Genomic DNA, 16327 nt, shown 5'->3' with positions numbered 1-16327 from the left:
TTGAAATACACGTTGTATAGTAAGATCTAACAGGAGTGCGGATACCAAATTTGGTTACTCTAGCCTTAATAGTCTCTGAAATTTTTGAATATCCCCAGATTTTCGTCTTTTGCGGGGGCGGAAGGTGGTGTGGCGAAATTTTGAAACAAACTCGTCTCGGTCCGATATATTAGGAGTGTAAATACCAAATTTGGTTGCTCTAGCTTTTGTAGTCTCTAAGATCTAGGCGCTAATGTTTTACTCTAAGCAAAGCCGCCTATGCTACGTGTGTGTTAGAGAGAGACAGGGCGAGAAAAAATGAAATTGTTTTCTTGATGCTGGCTATAATAATGATACGATCCAATTCAGGTTCTGCAGTCTTAAAGATATGGTCATTCTCTACAATTCTACGTTTTTGGTTTTCTCATATCTTTAAAATTGTGGATGCCACAGATTTTCGTCCTTTGTGGAGGCGGAAGTGGGCGGGGCGAAGTTTTGAAATATTTTTGTAGCAGTGACATATCACAGAAGTCTGGATCCAAAACATCGTTGCTCTAGCTCTTATAGTCTTTGAGCACTAGGCGCTGAAGGGGACGGACAGACGGACAGACGGACGGACGGACAGACAGACAGGGCTCAATCGACTCGGCTATTGATGCTGATCAAGAATATATATACTTTATGGGGTCGGAAACGATTCCTTCTGGACGTTACACACATCCACTTTTACCACAAATCTAATATACCCCAATACTCATTTTGAGTATCGGGTATAACGGGGGGAACGTTGTGAGTTGCTGCGGACACCGCAACTCTACGGTTATACCCGATACTAAGTCAGTTTGGCTCTCCTCCGGCAGACGCCGCTAATATTAAGCGACACGACAAAGAGTGCGTGCGAGAGAGACAGAAAATCAGTCTGAGCGTGACGTCGGGCGCTGCGTAGCCACTGCAAATTGATTTGTTCCTATTGGCTATAAAAATGATCTGATCTGATCCAGATTCAGCAATCTGATAGATATGGTCATTATCTATGATTCTGCGTTTTTAGTTTTCTCGAATGTGCAATATTGTGGATGCAACAGATTTTCGTCCTTTGTGTGGGCGGAAGGGGGTGGGGCGAAATTTTGAAATACACGTTTAATAGTAAGATCTAACAGGAGTGCGGATACCAAATTTGGTTACTCTAGCCTTAATAGTCTCTGAGATTTTTGAATATCCCCAGATTTTCGTCCTTTGCGGGGGCGGAAGGCGGTGTGGCGAAATTTTGAAACAAACTAGTCTCGGTCCGATATATTAGAAGAGTGGATACCAAATTTGGTTGCTCTAGCTTTTGTAGTCTCTGAGATCTAGGCGCTAATGTTTTACTCTAAGCAAAGCCGCCTATGCTACGTGTGTGTTAGAGAGAGACAGGGCGAGAAAAAATGAAATTGTTTTCTTGATGCTGGCTATAATAATGATACGATCCAATTCAGGTTCTGCAGTCTTAAAGATATGGTCATTCTCTACAATTCTACGTTTTTGGTTTTCTCATATCTTTAAAATTGTGGATGCCACAGATTTTCGTCCTTTGTGGAGGCGGAAGTGGGCGGGGCGAAGTTTTGAAATATTTTTGTAGCAGTGACATATCACAGAAGTCTGGATCCAAAACATCGTTGCTCTAGCTCTTATAGTCTTTGAGCACTAGGCGCTAATAGGGACGGACAGACGGACAGACGGACGGACGGACAGACAGACATGGCTGAATCGACTCGGCTATTGATGCTGATCAAGAATATATATACTTTATGGGGTCGGAAACGATTCCTTCTGGACGTTACACACATCCATTTTCACCACAAATCTAATATACCCCAATACTCATTTTGAGTATCGGGTATAACGAGGGGGAACGTTGTGAGTTGCTGCGGACACCGCAACTCTACGGTTATACCCGATACTAAGTCAGTATGAATCTCCTCCGGCAGACGCCGCTAATATTAAACGACACGACAAAGAGTGCGTGCGGGAGAGACAGAAAATCAGTCTGAACGTGACGTCGGGCGCTGCGTAGCCACTGCAAATTGAATTGTTCCTATTGGCTATAAAAATGATCTGATCTGATCCAGATTCAGCAATCTGATAGATATGGTCATTATCTATGATTCTGCGTTTTTAGTTTTCTCGAATGTGCAATATTGTGGATGCAACAGATTTTCGTCCTTTGTGTGGGCGGAAGGGGGTGGGGCGAAATTTTGAAATACACGTTTAATAGTAAGATCTAACAGGAGTGCGGATACCAAATTTGGTTACTCTAGCCTTAATAGTCTCTGAGATTTTTGAATATCCCAGATTTTCGTCCTTTGCGGGGGCGGAAGGCGGTGTGGCGAAATTTTGAAACAAACTAGTCTCGGTCCGATATATTAGAAGAGTGGATACCAAATTTGGTTGCTCTAGCTTTTGTAGTCTCTGAGATCTAGGCGCTAATGTTTTACTCTAAGCAAAGCCGCCTATTCTACGTGTGTGTTAGAGAGAGACAGGGCGAGGAAAAATGAAATTGTTTTCTTGATGCTGGCTGTAATAATGATACGATCCAATTCAGATTCCGCAGTCTTAAAGTCATTCTCTACAATTCTACGTTTTTGGTTTTCTCATATCTTTTAAATTGTGGATGCCACAGATTTTCGTCCTTTGTGGGGGCGGAAGTGGGCGGGGCGAAGTTTTGAAATATTTTTGTAGCAGTGACATATCACAGAAGTCTGGATCCAAAACATCGTTGCTCTAGCTCTTATAGTCTTTGAGCACTAGGCGCTGAAGGGGACGGACAGACGGACAGACAGAAGGACGGACGGACGGACAGACAGACAGACAGGGCTCAATCGACTCGGCTATTGATGCTGATCAAGCATATATATACTTTATGGGGTCGGAAACGATTCCTTCTGGACGTTACACACATCCACTTTTACCACAAATCTAATATACCCCAATACTCATTTTGAGTATCGGGTATAAAAAAAAACGAGGGGGAACGTTGTGAGTTGCAGCGGACACCGCAACTCTACAGTTATACCTGATACTAAGTCAGTAGGAGAGAGAGCCACTCCGGCAGACGCCGCTAATTTGAACGACACGACAAAGAGTGCGTGCGAGAGAGACAGAAAATCAGTCTGAGCGTGACGTCGGGGGCTGCGTAGCCAGTGCAAATTGATTTGTTCCTTTTGGCTATAAAAATGATCTGATCTGATCCAGATTCAGCAATCTGATAGATATGGTCATTATCTATAATTCTGCGTTTTTAGTTGTCTCAAACGTGCAATATTGTGGATGCAACAGATTTTCGTCCTTTGTGTGGGCGCAAGGGGGTGGGGCAAAATTTTGAAATACACGTTTTATAGTAAGATCTAACAGGAGTGCGGATACCAAATTTGGTTACTCTAGCCTTAATAGTCTCTGAGATTTTTGAATATCCCCAGATTTTCGTCCTTTGCAGGGGCGGAAGGCGGTGTGGCGAAATTTTGAAACAAACTAGTCTCGGTCCGATATATTAGGAGAGTGGATACCAAATTTAGTTACTCTAGCTTTTGTAGTCTCTGAGATCTAGGCGCTAATGTTTTACTCTAAGCAAAGCCGCCTATGCTACGTGTGTGTTAGAGAGAGACAGGGCGAGGAAAAATTAAATTGTTTTCTTGATGCTGGCTATAATAATAATACGATCTTATTCAGATTCCGCAGTCTTAAAGATATGGTCATTCTCTACGATTCGGCGTTTTTGGTTTTCTCGTATCTTTAAAATCGTGGATGCCACAGATTTTCGTTCTTTGTGGGGGCGGAAGTGGGCGGGGCGAAGTTTTGAAATATTTTTGTAGCAGTGACATATCACAGAAGTCTGGATCCAAAACATCGTTGCTCTAGCTCTTATAGTCTTTGAGCACTAGGCGCTAATAGGGACGGACAGACGGACAGACGGACGGACGGACAGACAGACATGGCTGAATCGACTCGGCTATTGATGCTGATCAAGAATATATATACTTTATGGGGTCGGAAACGATTCCTTCTGGACGTTACACACATCCATTTTCACCACAAATCTAATATACCCCAATACTCATTTTGAGTATCGGGTATAACGAGGGGGAACGTTGTGAGTTGCTGCGGACACCGCAACTCTACGGTTATACCCGATACTAAGTCAGTATGAATCTCCTCCGGCAGACGCCGCTAATATTAAACGACACGACAAAGAGTGCGTTCGAGAGAGACAGAAAATCAGTCTGAGCGTGACGTCGGGCGCTGCGTAGCCACTGCAAATTGATTTGTTCCTATTGGCTATAAAAATGATCTGATCTGATCCAGATTCAGCAATCTGATAGATATGGTCATTATCTATAATTCTGCGTTTTTAGTTGTCTCGAACGTGCAATATTGTGGATGCAACAGATTTTCGTCCTTTGTGTGGGCCGAAGGGGGTGGGGCGAAATTTTGAAATACACGTTGTATAGTAAGATCTAACAGGAGTGCGGATACCAAATTTGGTTACTCTAGCCTTAATAGTCTCTGAAATTTTTGAATATCCCCAGATTTTCGTCTTTTGCGGGGGCGGAAGGTGGTGTGGCGAAATTTTGAAACAAACTCGTCTCGGTCCGATATATTAGGAGTGTAAATACCAAATTTGGTTGCTCTAGCTTTTGTAGTCTCTAAGATCTAGGCGCTAATGTTTTACTCTAAGCAAAGCCGCCTATGCTACGTGTGTGTTAGAGAGAGACAGGGCGAGAAAAAATGAAATTGTTTTCTTGATGCTGGCTATAATAATGATACGATCCAATTCAGGTTCTGCAGTCTTAAAGATATGGTCATTCTCTACAATTCTACGTTTTTGGTTTTCTCATATCTTTAAAATTGTGGATGCCACAGATTTTCGTCCTTTGTGGAGGCGGAAGTGGGCGGGGCGAAGATTTGAAATATTTTTGTAGCAGTGACATATCACAGAAGTCTGGATCCAAAACATCGTTGCTCTAGCTCTTATAGTCTTTGAGCACTAGGCGCTGAAGGGGACGGACAGACGGACAGACGGACGGACGGACAGACAGACAGGGCTCAATCGACTCGGCTATTGATGCTGATCAAGAATATATATACTTTATGGGGTCGGAAACGATTCCTTCTGGACGTTACACACATCCACTTTTACCACAAATCTAATATACCCCAATACTCATTTTGAGTATCGGGTATAACGGGGGGAACGTTGTGAGTTGCTGCGGACACCGCAACTCTACGGTTATACCCGATACTAAGTCAGTTTGGCTCTCCTCCGGCAGACGCCGCTAATATTAAGCGACACGACAAAGAGTGCGTGCGAGAGAGACAGAAAATCAGTCTGAGCGTGACGTCGGGCGCTGCGTAGCCACTGCAAATTGATTTGTTCCTATTGGCTATAAAAATGATCTGATCTGATCCAGATTCAGCAATCTGATAGATATGGTCATTATCTATGATTCTGCGTTTTTAGTTTTCTCGAATGTGCAATATTGTGGATGCAACAGATTTTCGTCCTTTGTGTGGGCGGAAGGGGGTGGGGCGAAATTTTGAGATACACGTTTTATAGTAAGATCTAACAGGAGTGCGGATACCAAATTTGGTTACTCTAGCCTTAATAGTCTCTGAGATTTTTGAATATCCCCAGATTTTCGTCCTTTGCGGGGGCGGAAGGTGGTGTGGCGAAATATTGAAACAAACTCGTCTCGGTCCGATATATTAGGAGTGTGGATACCAAATTTGGTTGCTCTAGCTTTTATAGTCTCTGAGATCTAGGCGCTAATGTTTTACTCTAAGCAAAGCCGCCTATGCTAAGTGTGTGTTAGAGAGAGACAGGGCGAGAAAAAATGAAATTGTTTTCTTGATGCTGGCTATAATAATGATACGATCCAATTCAGATTCCGCAGTCTTAAAGTCATTCTCTACAATTCTACGTTTTTGGTTTTCTCATATCTTTAAAATTGTGGATGCCACAGATTTTCGTCCTTTGTGGGGGCGGAAGTGGGCGGGGCGAAGTTTTGAAATATTTTTGTAGCAGTGACATATCACAGAAGTCTGGTTCCAAAACATCGTTGCTCTAGCTCTTATAGTCTTTGAGCACTAGGCGCTGAAGGGGACGGACAGACGGACAGACGGACGGACGGACGGACAGACAGACAGGGCTCAATCGACTCGGCTATTGATGCTGATCAAGAATATTTATACTTTATGGGGTCGGAAACGATTCCTTCTGGACGTTACACACATCCACTTTTACCACAAATCTAATATACCCCAATACTCATATTGAGTATCGGGTATAACGAGGGGGAACGTTGTGAGTTGCTGCGGACACCGCAACTCTACGGTTATACCCGATACTAAGTTAGTATGGCTCTCCTCCGGCAGACGCCGCTAATATTAAACGACACGACAAAGAGTGCGTGCGAGAGAGACAGAAAATCAGTCTGAGCGTGACGTCGGGCGCTGCGTAGCCACTGCAAATTGATTTGTTCCTATTGGCTATAAAAATGATCTGATCTGATCCAGATTCAGCAATCTGATAGATATGGTCATTATCTATAATTCTGCGTTTTTAGTTTTCTCGAATGTGCAATATTGTGCAACAGATTTTCGTCCTTTGTGTGGGCGGAAGGGGGTGGGGCGAAGACTTAATAGTCTCTGAGATTTTTGAATATCCCCAGATTTTCGTCCTTTGCGGGGGCGGAAGAGGGTGTGGCGAAATTTTGAAACAAACTCGTCTCGGTCCGATATATTAGGAGTGTGGATACCAAATTTGGTTGCTCTAGCTTTTGTAGTCTCTGAGATCTAGGCGCTAATGTTTTACTCTAAGCAAAGCCGCCTATGCTACGTGTGTGTTAGAGAGAGACAGGGCGAGAAAAAATGAAATTGTTTTCTTGATGCTGGCTATAATAATGATACGATCCAATTCAGATTCCGCAGTCTTAAAGTCATTCTCTACAATTCTACGTTTTTGGTTTTCTCATATCTTTAAAATTGTGGATGCCACAGATTTTCGTCCTTTGTGTGGGCGGAAGTGGGCGGGGCGAAGTTTTGAAATATTTTTGTCCTTTGCGGGGGCGGAAGAGGGTGTGGCGAAATTTTGAAACAAACTCGTCTCGGTCCGATATATTAGGAGTGTGGATACCAAATTTGGTTGCTCTAGCTTTTGTAGTCTCTGAGATCTAGGCGCTAATGTTTTACTCTAAGCAAAGCCGCCTATGCTACGTGTGTGTTAGAGAGAGACAGGGCGAGAAAAAATGAAATTGTTTTTTTGATGCTGGCTATAATAATGATACGATCCAATTCAGATTCCGCAGTCTTAAAGTCATTCTCTACAATTCTACGTTTTTGGTTTTCTCATATCTTTAAAATTGTGGATGCCACAGGTTTTCGTCCTTTGTGGGGGCGGAAGTGGGCGGGGCGAAGTTTTGAAATATTTTTGTAGCAGTGACATATCACAGAAGTCTGGATCCAAAACATCGTTGCTCTAGCTCTTATAGTCTTTGAGCACTAGGCGCTGAAGGGGACGGACAGACGGACAGACGGACGGACGGACGGACAGACAGACAGTGCTCAATCGACTCGGCTATTGATGCTGATCAAGAATATATATACTTTATGGGGTCGGAAACGATTCCTTCTGGACGTTACACACATCCACTTTTACCACAAATCTAATATACCCCAATACTCATATTGAGTATCGGGTATAACGAGGGGGAACGTTGTGAGTTGCTGCGGACACCGCAACTCTACGGTTATACCCGATACTAAGTTAGTATGGCTCTCCTCCGGCAGACGCCGCTAATATTAAGCGACACGACAAAGAGTGCGTGCGAGAGAGACAGAAAATCAGTCTGAGCGTGACGTCGGACGCTGCGTAGCCACTGCAAATTGATTTGTTCCTATTGGCTATAAAAATGACCTGATCTGATCCAGGATCAGCAATCTGATAGATATGGTCATTATCTATGATTCTGCGTTTTTAGTTTTCTCGAATGTGCAATATTGTGGATGCAACAGATTTTCGTCCTTTGTGTGGGCGGAAGGGGGTGGGGCGAAGACTTAATAGTCTCTGCGATTTTTGAATATCCCCAGATTTTCGTCCTTTGCGGGGGCGGAAGGGGGTGTGGCGAAATTTTGAAACAAACTCGTCTCGGTCCGATATATTAGGAGTGTGGATACCAAATTTGGTTGCTCTAGCTTTTGTAGTCTCTGAGATCTAGGCGCTAATGTTTTACTCTAAGCAAAGCCGCCTATGCTACGTGTGTGTTAGAGAGAGACAGGGCGAGAAAAAATGAAATTGTTTTCTTGATGCTGGCTATAATAATGATACGATCCAATTCAGATTCCGCACTCTTAAAGATATAGTCATTCTCTACAATTCTACGTTTTTGGTTTTCTCATATCTTTAAAATTGTGGATGCCACAGATTTTCGTCCTTTTTGGGGGCGGAAGTGGGCGGGGCGAAGTTTTGAAATATTTTTGTAGCAGTGACAAATCACAGAAGTCTGGATCCAAAACATCGTTGCTCTAGCTCTTATAGTCTTTGAGCACTAATCGCTGAAGGGGACGGACAGACGGACAGACGGACGGACGGACAGACAGACAGGGCTCAATCGACTCGGCTATTGATGCTGATCAAGAATATATATACTTTATGGGGTCGGAAACGATTCCTTCTGGACGTTACACACATCCACTTTTACCACAAATCTAATATACCCCAATACTCATTTTGAGTATCGGGTATAACGAGGGGGAACGTTGTGAACTGCTGCGGACACCGCAACTCTACGGTTATACCCGATACTAAGTCAGTATGGCTCTCCTCCGGCAGACGCCGCTAATATTAAACGACACGACTAAGAGTGCGTGCGAGAGAGACAGAAAATCAGTCTGAGCGTGACGTCGGGCGCTGCGTAGCCACTGCAAATTGATTTGTTCCTATTGGCTATAAAAATGATCTGATCTGAGCCAGATTCAGCAATCTGATAGATATGGTCATTATCTATAATTCTGCGTTTTTAGTTTTCTCAAATGTGAAATATTGTGGATGCAACAGATTTTCGTTCTTTGTGTGGGCGGAAGGGGGTGGGGCGAAATTTTGAGACACACGTTTTATAGTTAGATCTAACAGGAGTGCGGATACCAAATTTGGTTAATCTAGCCTTAATAGTCTCTGAGATTTTTGAATATCCCCAGGATTTCGTCCTTTGCGGGGTCGGAAGGGGGAGATGGCGAAATTTTGAAACAAACTCGTCTCGGTCCGATATATTAGGAGTGTGGATACCAAATTTAGTTGCTCTAGCTTTTGTAGTCTCTGAGATCTAGGCGCTAATGTTTTACTCTAAGCAAAGCCGCCTATGCTACGTGTGTGTTAGAGAGAGACAGGGCGAGAAAAAATTAAATTGTTTTCTTGATGCTGGCTATAATAATAATACGATCCAATTCAGATTCCGCAGTCTTAAAGATATGGTCATTCTCTACAATTCTACCTTTTTGGTTTTCTCATATCTTTAAAATTGTGGATGCCACAGATTTTCGTCCTTTGTGGGGGCGGAAGTGGGCGGGGCGAAGTTTTAAAATATTTTTGTAGCAGTGACATATCACAGAAGGCTGATCCAAAACATCGTTGCTCTAGCTCTTATAGTCTTTGAGCACTAGGCGCTGAACGGACGGACAGACGGACAGACGGACGGACGGACAGACAGACAGGGCTCAATCGACTCGGCTATTGATGCTGATCAAGAATATATATACTTTATGGGGTCGGAAACGATTCCTTCTGGACGTTACACACATCCACTTTTACCACAAATCTAATAAGATCTAACAGGAGTGCGGATACCAAATTTGGTTACTCTAGCCTTAATAGTCTCTGAGATTTATGAATATCCCCAGATTTTCGTCCTTTGCGGGGGCGGAAGGGGGTGTGGCGAAATTTTGAAACAAACTCGTCTCGGTCCGATATATTAGGAGTGTGGATACCAAATTTGGTTGCTCTAGCTTTTGTAGTCTCTGAGATCTAGGCGCTAATGTTTTACTCTAAGCAAAGCCGCCTATGCTACGTGTGTGTTAGAGAGAGACAGGGCGAGAAAAAATGAAATTGTTTTCTTGATGCTGGCTATAATAATAATACGATCCAATTTAGATTCCGCACTCTTAAAGATATGGTCAGTCTCTACAATTCTACGTTTTTGGTTTTCTCATATCTTTAAAATTGTGGATGCCACAGATTTTCGTCCTTTGTGGGGGCGGAAGTGGGCGGGGCGAAGTTTCGAAACAAACTCGTCTCGGTCCGATATATTAGGAGTGTGGATACGAAATTTGGTTGCTCTAGCTTTTATAGTCTCTTAGATCTAGGCGCTAATGTTTTACTCTTAGCAAAGCCGGCTATGCTACGTGTGTGTTAGAGAGAGACAGGGCGAGAAAAAATGAAATTGTTTTCTTGATGCTGGCTATAATAATGATACGATCCAATTCAGATTCCGCAGTCTTAAAGTCATTCTCTACAATTCTACGTTTTTGGTTTTCTCATATCTTTAAAATTGTGGATGCCACAGATTTTCGTCCTTTGTGGGGGCGGAAGTGGGCGGGGCGAAGTTTTGAAATATTTTTGTAGCAGTGACATATCACAGAAGTCTGGATCCAAAACATCGTTGCTCTAGCTCTTATAGTCTTAGAGCACTAGGCGCTGAAGGGGACGGACAGACGGACAGACAGAAGGACGGACGGACGGACAGACAGACAGACAGGGCTCAATCGACTCGGCTATTGATGCTGATCAAGCATATATATACTTTATGGGGTCGGAAACGATTCCTTCTGGACGTTACACACATCCACTTTTACCACAAATCTAATATACTGTAAAGTAGTGATCCTAGGCTGGGGTCAGTCTCAGTCTGCCCAGGGTCACCTACAGTTTATTTGTAAGTTGCTGAGACGTTGAGACTGGGGGGGGAGGCGGGTCGTTGGCGCAGGGATCGCCGAGCCGCCGTCAACGACGGGGCCTTCGGGAGAAATTAGGGAGGGGGGGGGGAAAGCGGCGTTGGGCCGGGCGGCGCGAAACTCACCCGAGACGCTGCACTCCCCGACTTCAGCAGGGTAAAACCCCTGTTGCCAAGGTCGAAGTGGGCCGCGGGTCCGGGGAGGTGAAGGAAAAGGATGGGGGGGGGCGCCTCTGTCGAAACGCGTACCACTTCTCACTCCAGCAGGGTAAAACCCTGTTGCCAGAGTCAGAGCGGGAGCGTAGTGACCGAGAACAGTCAGGAAAACGGGTGGGGAGGGGGTGGAGAGATGACCGCAGTCGGTGGTCCGACCAGAGAAAATAAATGGAAGCCAACGCGTTCTTAATTCTATGATCGAAGTTTTATTGGATTGGTTCCCCTCGCACTCCCTCCTACTCCTACTACTACCTTGGCCAGCGGCCAGCTCACCCGCGGATCCGGCGCCTGTGTTCCCGCAGCTCCTCCATGCTCTTCTCTCCTCTCTGGCGCGCGGCCGTTCAACACTTTTTTTTTCTCTTCACTTCGATGTCCGCGACGTTCCGTCTTCGCTCACTTCCCAGAATCGACTCCCTCTCGCTACGGTCGCTCGACGTTCTCGCCACGCCTCGCGCTCGTTTTCGGGTCAACGGGACTTTTCCGAAAGAGCTCCGCTCTGCTGCCGGCTGAGCATGGCTCCCTCTCCTCGCCGTCTTCTTTGCGGTTGTTCCGTGTGAGCTGGCCGTTTGGCGGGATTTCGGCTATGCAAAACATAACTAGCTTATTTACTACTATAGCATATGGTTGTGAGTAATCCAATTATTAATATTATTATTATTATTCTTGTTACTATGTGAGGGTCCCAGTATGGGTCCTCACACCCTCTCCTTACTTCGGGGGGCCCGTGAGCGAATAGTCACTTTGCTCGTCTTGCTGATGTGGACCTGGAAGAAGGTGTTGTCCGCCTCTGCCAAGAATCGGACATCTTTACGCCGCGGGTTGACGAGTTGTGCCAGGAGCCGGGCTTTCAGGGTGTCTGGCAGCCGGCCGTCGGGCGTACGTACTCTCCAATCCGCCTCCCCAGTCACCCAACGAACGGCTGGGTTGGGGGTCGACGTTTCTGGTATCTCCGGACGGCCGCCCTCGGGATGTAGGATGGCGTCCAGATCGCAGGCGTCCGGTAGCTCTGCGTCTTCGGTGGCGATGTCTTCGGGACGCAGGATGGCGTCAAAGTTGCTGACGGCCGGTAGTCCTGCATCTTCGGTGGCGATGTCTTCGGGACGCAGGATGGCGTCAAAGTTGCTGACGGCCGGTAGTCCTGCATCTTCGGTGGCGATGTCTTCGGGACGCAGGATGGCGTCAAAGTTGCTGACGGCCGGTAGTCCTGCATCTTCGGGGGCGATGTCCAACCCGTCTATCCGTTCGAGAAGGTTGAGCGTATCAAGGGCCCCGAAGAGTGCCGGAAGCGGTGGCTCTTCCCAGCGGAGCACCTCTTTTTCGAACTCCGTCGGCTCGAATTGCTGGCGGTATCCGCGTGCGGTGGCACCTGGCAGCCCGTCAGGGATAGTGATGGCCTCTGCCCCCTCGTCGGGGCTCGGACCCGGAGCGGTGTAGTCGGCTGCTTCTCCTACGGTGGCGTGTCCAGGGCCCTGCGCGTGGTCTTCGGCGACCTGGTCGGGGTTGACCTGGCTGGGGCCCTGAGCATGGGTGAACGTGGCTCTGGCGGCGTTGCCAGGGCTTGGGTCCCTGTACGTCTGGGCCACGTCTCCTGTAATATTGACGTGATCGGGGTCTGAATCGTGCCCCTCGATGATCTGGTCGATGCGGGGCCAGCTTACGACGTCGCCGCATAAATTTTCCCAGCTGAGGACCTCTGGGTGGACTTGGAATTCTCGTGGAGTGGGGCGAAGAATCAGTTCCTCGATGATCTCCCAGTCGACTGGGGGCTCCGGCCTGGCTTTTGTCGTAGTTCTCCGACGGCGGGGGTCTCTCGCATTCGATGAGCTGTGAATAGGCATGGACTTGTTGACTACAGGCAAGAAATACTTTGATACTCTATGAGTGCGGCGGAGCGGTTATAGACTTAATGAGAATCTCCAAAATGTCGGCCTTGGTTGGTCCCTTCGGTACAATCACGGTTGCGGTTTGCCCTTGAAGGAACAGCCACGCCCGCTTCGTTTGGTGCGTCGTTCTTCGAAGGATGTCCGGGTCCCGGAAGCGGATGTGTCCAGGAGAAGCGGCCACGCACGCCTCGTTCGGTGCGTCGTTCCTCGCAGGATATCCGGGTTCCTGAAGCGGATGGGTCCAGGAGAAGCAGCCACGCACGCCTCGTTCGGTGCGTCGTTCCTCGCAGGACATCCGGGTTCCTGAAGCGGATGTGTCCAGGAGGAGCAGCCACGCACGCCTCGTTCGGTGCGTCGTTCCTCGCAAGATATCCGGGTTCCCGAAGCGGATGTGTCCAGGAGGAGCAGCCACGCACGCCTCGTTCGGTGCGTCGTTCCTCGCAAGATATCCGGGTTCCTGATTGGTTTCGTCTCTGTGTATCCGGGGTGTCAGCATCGTCGTGGCGGTTTGAGTAGATCTGCGTTGTAATCAAGATTGTTGTATATTGGTTCGGTCAGGGTCGTCTTCACTGTCCGTCCTGATCTGGTCGGTCTTTTCGTCATCTTCGTCGATGGTCGGGTAGAACGCCTTCAGGTCGTTCAAACTGGCTGATCGCTGCTTACGTCCGTTTAGAACCTGTAATCGGACGAGATTCGGAGAGAGAAACTTGGTCACCCGGTATGGTCCCTCGAATTTCGTGGCCAACTTGGAGGCGAAGCCTTCGGCTGCTTTGGACAGAGTGTGGCGACGTAACATCACTTGGGATCCAATAGCCGGTTTCCATTCCCTACGGCGGAGGTTGTAATGTCGTTTTTGCTCTTCTGATGCTTTGTCGCAGTTTGTTTTTGCGATTTCGAACACCTCTCTCATCTGTCGTGCCCTGGTCTCCGGGTCGGCGATGCTAGTTCCCGTTCCTGGCGTAACCTCGTCGTACAAGGCGCCTGGCAGTCTTGGCTCGCGACCTTGGATCAAAAACGCGGGGCTGAATCGCGTCGAATCGGACACGCTTGAGTTGATCGCGAGCGTGATTTCTGGCAAGAGCTCGTCCCAAGTGTTCTGTTTTCCGTCGATGTATTGCGCCACCATCGTTTTAATTGTTCTGTTCGCGCGTTCTGTTGGATTTTGTTGGGGAGTGTACGGGGCAGTATGCTGAAGTTCCATCCCTAGCCTTTTGCAGAATCCTTTGAACGATCGGCTGGTAAACTGTGCCCCATTGTCGCAAACGAAGGTACGAGGGGTACCAAAGCGGCTTAGGATTCTTTCTCGGAATGATCTTTCCAGGTGTGGCGTAGTTGCCTTGCGTAGAGGCACCAGTTCGACCCACTTACTAAATGCGTCGAAGAAAACCAGGAGGACGGTGTTTCCATGTTTGGAGCGGGGCAACGGCCCAACAAAGTCGGCGCATAACACGCTGAAGGGTTCGTCAACTTGTCTGGTGAACATTTTCCCCGCCGGTTTGAACTGGCTCACCTTGTATTTTTGGCACACTACGCATTGGCGAACGTATCTGGCGACTTCTCGGAACAGGCCTGGCCAGTAGTACTTTTGGGCGACTCGTGTGCTTGTTTTTCGGATTCCTAGATGTCCGGCCGTCGGGTGGTCATGGCATTCTTTTAGTACGCGTCGTCTATGTTCTGCAGCGACGCAGAGTTTCCATGGGGTGGAGTCTTCTTCTTCGGGCACGGTGTGCAGGCGCCGATACAGTTGTCCACTCTCGCTTCGGTAGTCTTCATATTTGCCCGGCTGCTGCCTGATTCTCGCCAACATTTTCCTGATCCACTTGCACTGTGACTCCTCCTCCAGAGCTTGATGTAGTAACTCCAATGGTTGGCGGGAAAGTGCATCTGCTACCACGTTCTGCTTCCCTCGGCGATAGCGAATATCGAATTGATATTGCTGCAGCTCCAAAGCCCAACGTGCTATCCGTCCAGTGGGGTTGTCGATCGAGTTGATCCATTTGAGGGCGAGATGGTCCGTGATCACGTCAAATCGGTATCCTTCCAAGTAACAGCGCAGCTTGCGGATTGACCACACTATTGCCAAGCATTCCTTCTCAGTAACGGAGTAGTTCTCCTCGGCTTTGGACAAGCGTCGACTCGCGTAGGCTATTACTCGTTCCTCGTCCCTTATCTTTTGTGTAAGGACGGCTCCTAATCCTTGTTCGCTAGCGTCGGTTTGCAATGAGAATTTTTCAGAAAAATCAGGGCAGGCGAGGACCGGCGCTTCGGTTAACCTGATCTTCAACTCCTCGAAGGCTTTCTCCTGTTCTTCCGACCATTTCCATTGCCGATCTTTCCTTAACAACGCCGTCATGGGTTCTACTATTTCGGAAAAGTTGGGTACAAACCGCCGGTACCAGGAGGCCATACCGATGCATCGGCGAAGTTCCTTGACACCTGCCGGAGGTTTCAGGTTGCGCACTGCGGCGATCTTGTCAGGATCCGTGTGTATGCCGTTCCCGCTGATGACGTGTCCTAAATACTTCAGTCTGCGTTTGAAGAAGCTGCATTTGTCCTTGTTGAGTCGAAGATTAGCCTTGCGCAGCCGCTGTAGAACTGTCCCAAGATGCCGCATGTGGTCCTCCACGGTGTGCCCGATGACGATAATGTCATCAAGATAGGCGAATGCGTGTGGTTCCATGTCGGGGCCAATCACGCTATCCAGTGCTCGCTGGAAGGTCGCGCCGGCGGAGTGAAGGCCAAAAGGCATCACTTTCCAGTGAAACAACCCGCGGCCCGGCACGGTGAACGCCGTGCACTCGCGGCTGGTTGGGGCAAGCGGAATTTGCCAGTAGCCGCTCTTCAGGTCCAGGGTCGATATGTACCTGGCATCTCTCAGCTGTTCCAATATGTGGTGAATCCTGGGGAGGGGATACGCGTCGGGGATTGATCGCGCGTTCAACTGTCGGAAGTCTGTTTTCTTGCCCACGAGGACAATTGGGGCGCTATGTGGACTCTTCGAAGGTTCAATCTGCCCTTCCTTAAGCAGTTCGTCGACCTGTTTATTAATGACGGCTTGCATAGCGGGGTTTTTTGGATAATAACGTTGTTTTATAGGCTTGTTGTCGCGCATCACGATGGTGTGTTCTGCAATGGGGGACACTCCGCTGAGGCCGTCGAATTGTTTCAGTTCCTGTTGCAACCATTCGGTGATCCGGGGTTCCAGGGGTTCGTCGTCTTCGGGCTCGAATCCAGGGGCCAAAACGTCGGGCAATTGGGATATACTCACGGTGG

Source organism: Drosophila miranda, assembly GCF_003369915.1.
Source record: "Drosophila miranda strain MSH22 chromosome Y unlocalized genomic scaffold, D.miranda_PacBio2.1 Contig_Y1_pilon, whole genome shotgun sequence".
Taxonomy (NCBI): Eukaryota; Metazoa; Arthropoda; class Insecta; order Diptera; family Drosophilidae; genus Drosophila; species Drosophila miranda.
The sequence above is the reverse complement of the archived record's forward strand: the minus strand, read 5'-3'. Positions refer to the sequence as shown.